This window comes from Pseudopodoces humilis, chromosome 6, assembly GCF_049639895.1.
Source record: "Pseudopodoces humilis isolate 2021_Gansu_Grassland_sample_001 chromosome 6, ASM4963989v1, whole genome shotgun sequence".
NCBI classification, from domain to species: Eukaryota; Metazoa; Chordata; class Aves; order Passeriformes; family Paridae; genus Pseudopodoces; species Pseudopodoces humilis.
The window spans coordinates 7,519,937-7,531,277 of NC_142205.1; the positions used below are offsets into that span (position 1 = coordinate 7,519,937).

General features: G+C 42.8%; 1 long non-coding RNA gene across 1 annotated transcript; it reads left to right on the forward strand.

The window, feature by feature from the left end:
• Window positions 1–237: 237 nt before the first annotated feature.
• On the forward strand, window positions 238–7,870 carry LOC148184098 (uncharacterized). Its single transcript, XR_015772721.1, has 5 exons — window positions 238–370; window positions 673–815; window positions 1,684–1,833; window positions 5,523–5,633; window positions 5,970–7,870. It is a non-coding gene; the product is annotated as an uncharacterized LOC148184098 (long non-coding RNA).
• The last annotated feature ends 3,471 nt before the right edge of the window (window positions 7,871–11,341 follow it).

Here is an 11,341-nt window from a genome sequence, read left to right on the forward strand (position 1 = left end):
AATCAGGAGCTGCTTTAGCTTCTCCCAAGCACACACCTGCCTTCAATTCCTTTCTGAATGCAGCTCAGCTGTGTCTTCACTCAGGTGCACTCTGCTTGTCAGCAACAGCAGCTCCTCTGTCTGCTGTTGCCATCATCTTGCTCCTTCCCTCCAGAGCAGCAACAGCTGTTTCCTCCACATCTATGAAAGCCTTTACACCACCCAAGAACTGCTAAATACCTCTAATTGTCCGTGTAATAATCTCAGAGTGAAGGACATGAGCTGGATAATTCCCATCTGTAGATGCAAACTCTTACCCCCCACTCTGAGGAAGCATAGAGTGGCTCCTGTGAAAAAGAGGATGGAAGCTGTTGGAGGAAATGATCCTCAGGTTGGGAGCCTGTGTCTTACTGATCTAGGGAAGAGTATATGAAAATGGCAAATGTAGTGTTACTTGTCAAAGTGATTCCCTTCCTATCACTGACTTGCAGCTTAACTACAAATTACCTTTTGTATTTCACATCTCTGTGTTTCTTCCTCTTGCATGAATTTGCCTAGTGGCTTCTTTGAGCCCAGGCATATGTCTGATATCCAGGGCACCCAGTGTCAAGGAGCTCCAAAGTTTAACAGAGAAGTCTTTCCTTCCGTTAAATCCTGATATTTTTGTGTGGTCATTAATTGTTCTTCTATCAGGAGGGGGTCTACTTATTGTGGAGCCTCCATATGTCACTCTTGAGTTTAGAAGTTTCCAGCACCTCCTGATTTGTCTCTTGGAACTCAGTAGCTGTGGAAACCAGCAGGTGATGAACTCAGTTGCCCCACTTCCCTGAAAGAAGGTCAGAATTATTACTGTTTATTTTTCTTGGGTTTTTTCTACTAATTTTTTTTTTAATGATTAACATGCTAGTAATTAAATGCTTAAAAATTTAGATAAGCCACTGTGTTATAACTCTTAATCCTTTTCTCTGCTTTGCCTTCCTCTTCCAGCCTCCCAAGGCTTGACTTGCAGTTTGAGAAACTACTGCACAGCATTTGAGACAGTAGGCAGTATCCTTAAGTTGCCTTTTTTAAGAGTGAAACTTTTGTTTATGATCAGTTTGTGGTTTGAAAAGGAACTGTACATCTCTTCACAGCTCTTTCACAGCTCATAGAGCAGCATATCAACATCAGTGAGTTGAAGTTTACCAAGCCTTAGGAGATCAGTGAGTCTTAGATGTGCTTCAAGCCTTGCCATCTCACTGAAATGTTGATGTTTCTGCATTGGAAAGAGCCAGGAAAAGCTCAGTTTCATGTTTTCCTTTTCTTTGATCTTGATCTAATACTTATCCGAGTTTCAGAGATTTGGAAACAGGTACAGAGACTTGGGCTGCATCAGAGGACAAATCTTGGGCAGAAACTGAGCTGAGTTTTGCTTTCCCTTTCCTTATGCTTTAAACCCAAGCTTGGACCTTACTGAAGGTTAAGAGACAATTTTCAAAATGTTAACTGAGGAGTGTTGATTAATGTTTAATTTCACAGAGGAACTGGAAGCAAGGTTGTTTCCATGCACAAGTTAACAAGGAGGTGAAGGCGAAAGGAAACTTCACACCATCCATCTTGGATCCTAAAAGTCTTAAATTCTGAGGAAAGCAGAGGAATTTTGCAGTATCACAGGCAACATTAGAATTTCTATCTTATATCTCATAAGCTGGCATTTCTTTCCAGGAGTAATGATATACCCAAAGCATGGCGGAAGAAATCATCGTCAGGTAATCCAGCTTTGGAGAAGAACAAACAGAGAGAACAGCATCAGAAGCTTTGAACAACAGAACACTCATACCAAGGAATGCCAGTGGAAACACACCCCTTCTGCAGGTCTGTTCACTGCTATTTATTCAACATAGGCTGTGAAAAACAATAGAAAGCTAAATGACATTAAACTGTGATAATGACACAGCACAGAAAGGATGTACAGACTTGAATTCCTCCATAGCCACATGAAGCAGGAGTAATTAGAACTGGCTGGACAATTGCCAGCAGCGTGTTCTCATTGAGAAATAAAATCCTGTTACAATGTAAGTACTTAACTAGGGCACACAGTAATTTTGAAAGTCATGTGCTGGAGGAAGGACCAAGTTCTCAGATTTTCAAAATGAACCTGAGACAGAATAACACATGATTTTTTTTTTTTTTTGTTCACAAATTATGTTTTGGTTTGGAATTTAAAGCTATGTACTTGAAAATGAAAAAAACATCCCAACCAACTGACACTGTGTAATCAATCCTAAATGCTATTTCTTCCATCAAAGAAGATTTCTCCATTTACTGAGCAGTGGAAAGGGAGTATTTTAATGTGGCATGAAGACAAATGTCAGCCTCTTAAATAAGATCAGTTTCTACTGACAGTGGTACCCAGGCCAGGGAGCAACCTCTGCCTCCAGAGAAATTCAGTGCAGACGATTTGAATCTGTAACATTTAGGGCAACTTCTAGGAGCAAAATGTCTGAGTCCATGCTGTGTGTCCAGGCACAGAAATCTTTGTTTTGTGGAGGGAGGCGTCTCTGGCTGTACAGGGTGCAGTATTGGATGTGACCAGTGCCCTGTGGCTATCCATGGTCAGCTGCTGCAGTTCAACACTCACAGAAAACTTTTATTCTCTCTTTAGATGGCAGATCTTGTTGCATGGGGAATGTTCCCTGCAAGATTTCTGGCTGCATCATCTCTGCTCAGATCTGAGCACGTCTTCTGAGATAATTACAGATACATTGAACAGTAGGAAAGACCTTTAGTTGTTCATGATACTGATGGCCTCTCCAACTTACTTTCCTGCTGATCAAAAGTTTCTGGAAAATACAAACAGATGTCAGACTTGTCTGTTAAAGGAAATGGATTTTAATTTTGCCTTTTTACTCTGTTGCATGGAAGCACACAGCCAATAGCCCTGAAAGGAAAGGGGCTGTATGATGAGATGATTTTCTGTTCTGCAGGCAAGCTAAAATACTGATATTAATTTAACTGACTTGAATGAAATTTTCATTTTGTTCACAAAAGATATTGTGACAAAGCACTTGCCCTGGTTTACATGTAGTGTTATGGTTTAGGTTTTAAAATGTCTTAAGAATTATCTAAATGTAGCTATGGAGTGAGAAAGATTTAATTTCAATTAATCTGTTTAAAGTGAGAATAATTTAATTTAACTTAATTACTTTGAAGACAAGGTCTTTTCATACTCCATCTAAAGTTAGACAGCTCCAGAGGATAAATCACCCCATCTATTGCAAAGCATTGAAAGCAAAACTGTATAAAGGTTTCCTTTGAAATCATCAAAATAAAGTATTTCTCTGTTTAGCCCAGTTTTTTAATAGCTTTGTGAAAGCAACACATTGGAAAAAAAAATTTGTCCCAAATTAGCTGGTTGATTGGAATCAGCACTTTTAATTAAAAATGTTCCAATGGAAACCCCTTCCTTGTCAGCCATTCAGAGCTGTTTCCAGCAGCTGAAAAGTCAGGCACTGTGGACACTGAAGCTGCAGGAGCAGTGTGGATGGTGTGTTTGTGCACACGAATGCAGCCTTGCATGCTGCCCCAGCGCACTGTTTCCTGCCATGGTACATGTGCATGCAGCAGTGCTGCCTGCCTCAGCACCCTCTGCCATGGAATGGGCCCAGGAAACATGCCACTCTGCAGAAAACTTCACTTTGTGCTTGTGTCTCTGTTTCTGAGCCTGCTGGAGCTCTGATCAGGTCGTGCTTGCAAGCTGTGATCTGCAAGGCTGGGGTCCAGAGGTGCGGCTTTTGGTGGAAGCCGAGATCCTCGCTTAATCAGCCGAGTCAAAGAGCTGATGTTTGGGAAGAATGCCAGTTGTGACAAAACATAATGAAATGATGAGAACTGGCACTGCTACAGTGCAGTGTGCTGCTTGTCCCTGACAGCAATCCTGAAAGTCATTTATACACAGAACGTACACACAAAAGCTATAATTAGACCATATGGCTGAGCGGTTAATCTGGTGTTCCTCAGCCGAGCTGTAGAACTTTTCTTTTGCAGTAGAGTGACTGCAAGGGTCAGATCCAACCTGGAGGATTTCCACTTTTAAAAATTTTATTAGAATTTTCTCTTACCTCTCTATGGAAACCTCCCATTATTGGCTTTCGGGGCGGGGGGGGAAAGTCTATATCTTTGATCTTAGCTACAGCCCACATGGTCTATAAAACCTGGAAAGCTGCAGTGCTGGGATTCAGTATCCCAGAACAGAGCAGCCATTCTTAACATGTCTGTATTTTTAACATCCTTGTCTTGGGCAAGGTACAACACCCCAATGACTCAAATACAACTTGGTGCAGAGGAAAATATGGTTTATCCATATATAGTTGCTTAACTGAATCTGAATAAAAACATACCTTAGTGAACTAAATGGGGTGGAAAGCTCATGTGTAAAGGGAAGGTCTGGGAGTCACCCCCCCACGACATCCACTGTGTTACTCTCGGAGAAGGGCAAGTGCTGTAAAGAGAAATAATGACAGCTGTTTGTTTTATGTAAAATGTGGGACATTTCCAGTTTTCTCTGCTCTGGATGCAACTCTGGGAAACATTTCTGCAGTCAGCAGGGTTATATCAGCAGAGACATGGTATAGGTGAAGGGAACTGACACTTTATATATAAAGCCATTGAGAGAGCACACCACTTCAGACCTTGTTACACCAGGGTCAGAAAAAAAAAGAAAAGGTATTTTGTTTGTCAAAAGCCTTGAATTCATGGCTATCGTGATTGTGTCAACATCAGCACCCAACCCTAGGATATATTTATGTCTTAATTTTTAAGGTCTTGTGCATCTTATAATCAATAAATTATTTTATTCACAGAGCAATTCAGTAAGGAATGGGGTCACAAAATGTGTTTCTAAAGGCTACAAAGGATGATGGCGAATGGATGGTGGTGTCCCTCAGTTACCCTGTAAGATTTTAGTACAGTTGGTATTGATTCACGTCTGTTGGTTTCCATTTCAATGCCTGAATCATGAGAATGAACTTTATTTACCCATCTTTTATTTCCTGACAGTTTTTTACTCTTTATTGATCCACTCTTCTCACCTTTATGCACAACAAAAATTATTCCTTTTCAAGCAGAGAAAAACCTATGGATGTGGCAGCTAGTTCTAATATTTCCAGTTCCAAAATATTGGTAACATTGATCACAAATTTTGAATTTACTTCCAAGAAAACCCAGGAACCTGTGCATTTTTTTCACTGAATTCCCCCTCATTTTTGACCAGCCATGTACAAGACGTGATTGGGGTTGAAGACGGAGAAATGTCAGTACCATTTCAAGTGAAATCTTTGATATCAGTCTACAAAAGGCAGGCAGATGGGGCTTTATACTTCTGTAAGAGCAAGGCTTCAAATGTATTTATTTATTTATCTTTCTGTAGTGTAGATCAAATTGAAGAAGAGCTGTGCTAAACATGGGCCACCTCATGCCTTCAGCCCTTTGCACTCTACAGAGACAGTCCCAGCTCAGAAGTTGTGGTGGAAATGTCTTGCTGACATATTTCATTCCTCTCTCAGAATTTTACAGAATTGGACACTGGTTTTCAACCCACGAGCAAGCATGGTTTTGTCTGCCTGAGCACCAGAAAAATGAGAGTCAGAGGCACCAGAAGACCCCAGTGTTTATTGGTGAGGCTGGCATCTTGATTTCTTTTGATACCTCACGTGTTTTTATGGTGGTGGGTGGGGAGGGTGCCTCTCCTGCCTTGTGGGAAGTTCATCAGAAGGGAGGGAGGACGAGGAAAGCTCGATAATTCAGTACAAGGCACAGCTCTTACAAGGCGCCAAAGCAGCCCTTGCTCTGCTCGTGAGGGACAGAAGCAGCACTGGGTTTATCAATTTATAGCTGGGTACAGCTCTTCAAAGGCTTCCTTGTGGCACGTCACAGCAACACCATGATCAGTCATGATTTATGAGTGTCTGGCAGCTTCTCTGCCAGATGTGCCTGTCCTTTGTTTTCCGCAGGAGCTGGAAGCCGTCCATCCCGAAGCCGACCCACGCAGAGGGAGTGTGCAGAAGAGACAAGTTCTTGGAAAGGGAAACCAGGCATTTTGGAAATGGCAGAGCCCCTGGGCACTGCTCAGATGTCTCATCTGCCTGTATTGAGCTGCATCTGCTCTTTACAAGCTGCAGGTTTCACTGATGCGTGGACGGATGTTGTGAAAGGCTGCTGTGGCTGGGATTTGCTGGGGCTTGCAGGTGGTAGTCAAATTTTTGGAGAGCTGACAGCAAGTGATGTTGTAGTTCAAAATCTTAGAGAAACAACTGTGATTATTATGGGGATATAAAACGCTCAAGATCTGTTGAAGCTGGTAGAAAATTCCCATTCATATCTTGGGGACAGAAATAAAATGGGATTCAGTGATTCCTGGTAATATTTGTTGGTTGGAAGGAGCCAGACATGTAATTAATTCTGCATTCATTTGAAGTGCAGAATTCGAAGTGAAGGAATACAGTCCACCTGCCTAAGGCATGTTGAGGAATAATTCTCCTACACTGGGTGAAAATGTCTCTGCATAGTTAGTAAAGCTAGTTCCCTCTTGGCTGGGCAGACCCTCACATCATAGAATTCCAAAGTACCTTCCTCTCTCTCCCCATAGGAGAAATCTCTTGCTTTAGGAACCCTGGTTCACCTGACCCCTAAAATGTGCAGCTCCTAAGGGAAGCAGAATCCTTTTCCCCCAGATTTCCCCCATTCCTCTGGTTTGGGACTACTTGGGTTCCATGACTTCAGCTAAGTTTTATCAGCCAGTCATGGAAGTGACTCTGCTGAAGCCCATCCTAAAGCAGTGCTGCAGGAATTGGGAATCAGAGATAGCGAAGTCAGAGTGAAAAAGTTGCTGGAAGCTATCTGATCCTGAAAGGAGATTTACAGACACGACTTTTTAGCCTTCTGGATCTTTTGTTTCTTTAGTTTGCTGCAAAGATTATATAAGCAGAAGAAAAATGTAAATGTGAATGCACTCTGGAAAAAATAGCTTTCCTTAGCTGGGGAGAGTGTAGAGCAGGAGGGGTCATGCTTCTTTGATGGGTATTTAACACTCTTCAGCAGAAATCAGCAGAGAGGTGAGGAGAACCTTCACTTCATGTTCCCAGGCTGTGGACTGATGAGACTCATCATAGATCACTCCCTTGTTAAGGCCAGTGCCACCTCCAGGCACAAAGCCCAAGAGATCCGGGGTATCCCATCTCTGTGGGAGAGGCAGTGCAGGTCTGACAGCTCATGCTTTGGTGGTGCTCAAGAGGGCTCAGTCTAAAGGCACAAAATAAGTGATTTTAGACAGCAGTGGACTCTCCCACACAGCTTGAAGGACTAATTGGAAATAAATGAGTTTGGACCAATTCCAGACCAATTCCTATCCATGATTGGCTGTAAACCCCTTTCTAAATGTAATTTCTTGGACAGGTAAGCCATAGGGTCTCACCTGGAACATTTCATCATTGCATATATGACTTTCCTTTATATCAGGGCAAGAAATCTGGCAAGCAAATGGTAGCTGGAGATGTAAACTCCCAGGAATAGCAAGTTACACCCCTTTCACATTCAAATCACTTTGAATCTAGATGGTGGCTAAATGACCTTCCTCAAGAAATTTGTCATCAGCAAACAGAAAGGTGACAAAATCCACATGCCTGTCAATATTTATCGTCGCTGAAGTGTGAAGAATTTGCAGAATCTGTACGGAGGATGCTGCTTACATCCCTTCCATTGGCCAAACAGAATTTACCTAGCAAGGATATATATTATTTATTATCTTTTAAATCATTTAGACAGTCTGATTGGTGGGTGAAGGGGCTTGTGCCCTGGTTAATTTTACTGTCCTCTGTCCTCAGGACTGGATGTTGATTCTGGATACTTGTGATACTGCTTAAATGCTGGTAAAAACAATAGAAATTACCTGCTTTGAGTATCTGAGGGCCACTTTCTGATGTGTACTAAGTGCATGTGGAAGTCATGGGAAATTCTGGGTAACAAACTGTTGCTTTGCAGTTCCCAAGTCTTGGCTCCATGGAAATGGATGTGGTAGCCCCCAAATGAGCCATCCTGTCCAACTTCTGGCTGCCCTGTGGAGAGGGGTGACCTGCTGGCAGAGTTTTGTGCCCTCCCATCATGACAGCATGGGGATTGGTGGAAATGTTTGAGACTGGGAACATAGATTTGGTGACCCAAATTAGACCTCTGGGGTAAAATGCAGAGAATTCAGAAATGAGAAATATTTGTGGAAAATCTGAATAATGAAATCTCTAGCTCTAGCTGTGATTCTCATTCCCAGGTATGAGGCACAGAGAGGCCAGCTCCAATCCTCCTTTCTTCCTGGAGGTCCTTAGAGTGATGAAGGTCCAAAAAGTATGCTATAAAAAGTATGCTATTAATGTGGTTCCCTCTCTTGCTTTATGAAAGGCTATTGCTGGATACCGAGAGACCACACCTTAGGATGGATTTGTCCTTATGAAACTGAACACCTGAGATCCTGACAAAGGTAATGTGGATGCAGAGAGATACAAGGAAAAATAATTTCACCCTTTGGTCCTGGAGCAGTGTTGAAGAGTACCTTAGGTCTGGGCTGATGGTGATTGCCCTGGACAAACCGTGCAGCAGCATGCACAGTATAGGAGACAGATGATGATGATGATGATGATGATGCTGATGAGGGTCCCAGAGGACCCATCAGCTTTTGGAGAGAAATATAGAAATTGCAGACCTGAGACTGCAAGATACTTCCCTCAGTATCTGTGTGCCCATGGGAGGATTTTTGTCCTCATGTGAGAAGGAGCACAGCTCATACTAAAATATAAATGCACCTGCACACCCACAGAGGGAAAGCTGCTGATCTGAGCACTGGCTGTTGGTATCAGCGACCACTCCAGTGTCTGAATTGCCATTAGCAACCCCGGGGGTTTGAAAAGGAGCCAGGAGCCTTCCTCTGCTGGGTGACAGTGCCTTGCTGGCCATGCTGTGGCAGTGGCAGAGGTCCTGCCACCATCCCCTGGCCATCGTGCCCCTGCTCCTTCCACTGTGCAGGGCGAGGAAATGACCCAGCAGAGTTAATGCCAAACCACTCTTTTTCCTGCCAGGAGGGACTTTGGGGCTGATGGGCTGTGTGAAAGGTGCTCCTGTCCGCTCCATACAAAGCCACTTATCAGCGCCAGGAGGTGGGAAGGGGGAGAGTTACTGTACAAACAGGCATTCAAGATTAATTGCTTTTCATCTCTGGAGCAGGAGCTGGCCTTTCAGCCCCGGGATACAATAAGGGCCTGTTCTGATTGTATCTGTTCAGGGACCGTGCACAGCCAAGGGTTTTTGGCAGGGGCAGGCTGAAGTTTTTTGGGAGAAATGAATCGAGCTACCAAGGGCTTTGTCCTCCTGGGGCTGGAAACTGTTACAGTGCTAATGGAAGTGATTACTATGTGTTTACAACCACAAACGAGGTGTTTGAATTATATAATTTCTCTTCTCCTTGGAATTTGTGTTGTGAGCCGTTTTCACACCGAACTCCTGCTTGCTATGTTTTGTCACTGCTTGTTGTGCCCTGATCCTGCTGATAAATCCCATTTGATAGGGTGACTCTTGTGTCTGAAATCAGTTTGCCAGTTCTGGTGCCTTTCTTATGAATCATGCAACATTCAGTGTTTCCTTTAAAACTTGAGGAATGGCAGGTAATCAATTACATGAAAATCTCAACCTTCACTGAAAAAAATAACTAAAAATTGCCCAAAGGCATAAGCCAAAAGAGCCGATATAAAAAAAAAAAAAAATAAATCACAGAGTCATAGAATCCTAGAATGGTTTGGGTTGGAAGGGTCCTTAAATATCTTCTAGCTGCAGTTCCCCTGCCCTGGGCAGGGATATCTTTTACTAAATCAGGTTGCTCAGACCTCATCCAATCTGGCCTTGGGCATTTTCAGGGGTGGGGCAGCCACAGGTTCTCTGGGCAGCCTGTGCCAGGGCCTCACCATTCTTACAGTAAAGAATTTATTCCAAAAACCCAATCTAAATCTGCTCTTACTTGATTCACTGATATGGATCACCTGATGGTAAACATCCTGAGGGCTCCTTGTGATGCAGATTACGCCGTAAGAGCTGTGAAACACAAATCGTGGATTGTGATGGTGCATCCTGATGCAGTGATGGTGGCTCTGGATCACAGGAGGACTTAGAGGGTCTATATGGTCCTGTGCAGGCAGCTGTGTCTCAGCTTTTGGAGTCACCACACGTCCACTTCACACCAATGCTCCTCCCACCAGCCACAGAATGTGAGGTCTTTTGTTCAGATGCCAGCTGCCTCATCCGGTGTAAACTGCTGTCCTCCTCCTGTGATGGGCTGTCTTCTTCCAGTGTTGATTTCAAAATGCCAACCACAATGCAGTCAGGTCTCTACCTGCAGTTCTGCCCCACCTCTCTGCAGAGGAAAGGGGCACCCTTGTACCTGACAGCATCCTCACCCTGCCATTATGTGCTGTGTTAGTAACTGATGCTAAGAAATGGGGAATATCTTCCTTTACTGGGCTGGATTATGATTACACCCTCCTAAAATAGTATCTCTGTTTGCAGAAATGTCAGCAGGTAGTGAAGTAATTTGAGGTTGTTCCTGACATGAAGTATTTTAATTTGTTTTTGAAGTGGTTCCAGACTCTAACTCCATTGTTATGATTTAACCATACCTTCCCCCTGAATCTGCATTGCAGGAAATAAAAAACCCATCAGTTACTTAATTCAAAGCATGTTACACTGAGTTGCCAGCATAAACCTGTACTGACTTGTGGTTGAGTTCAGTGCTCACCCATATTGACCAAAGAGATAAATATAGACCAAGTTAAAAAACAAAGGAAATAGTGTCCTTCTGGGACAATATACCTTTATATTGGCCAGAAATCTCATGCCAATTTTTCTTACACTCTCAGAAGAGAAAACAATAAAGAGAAACAAGCACATTTTTAAAGATGGGAAAGATATAATTTTTAAGGCAACATAGTAATTTTTCTGATTCCAAAACCACTTGCCTCATTGATTTTTGATCCAAACCACATAAACTCCACATAAAAAATACAGCCTGTCCCTATAGGGCATTTAAAAATATACACTCTTTAGCTTTTTTTCCTTTGTCAATATAGTATGTGGCAGTGTGGAAGAAAAACATCAGAAATAATAAAAATTATAAGAGGGGATTATCTGCATTTATCCAGGAGATGCTGTGGAATCCCATAGCTGGGGATGAATCGTGGTCTCAGGCAGATGATGGGGAAGTCAATAGGGTCTTTGTCCCTGGTTTCAGTGAGGTTTTTATTTGCTCTGCTTCTGCCAAAGGATCATCACATGAAGTGTGTTGCTAAAATTA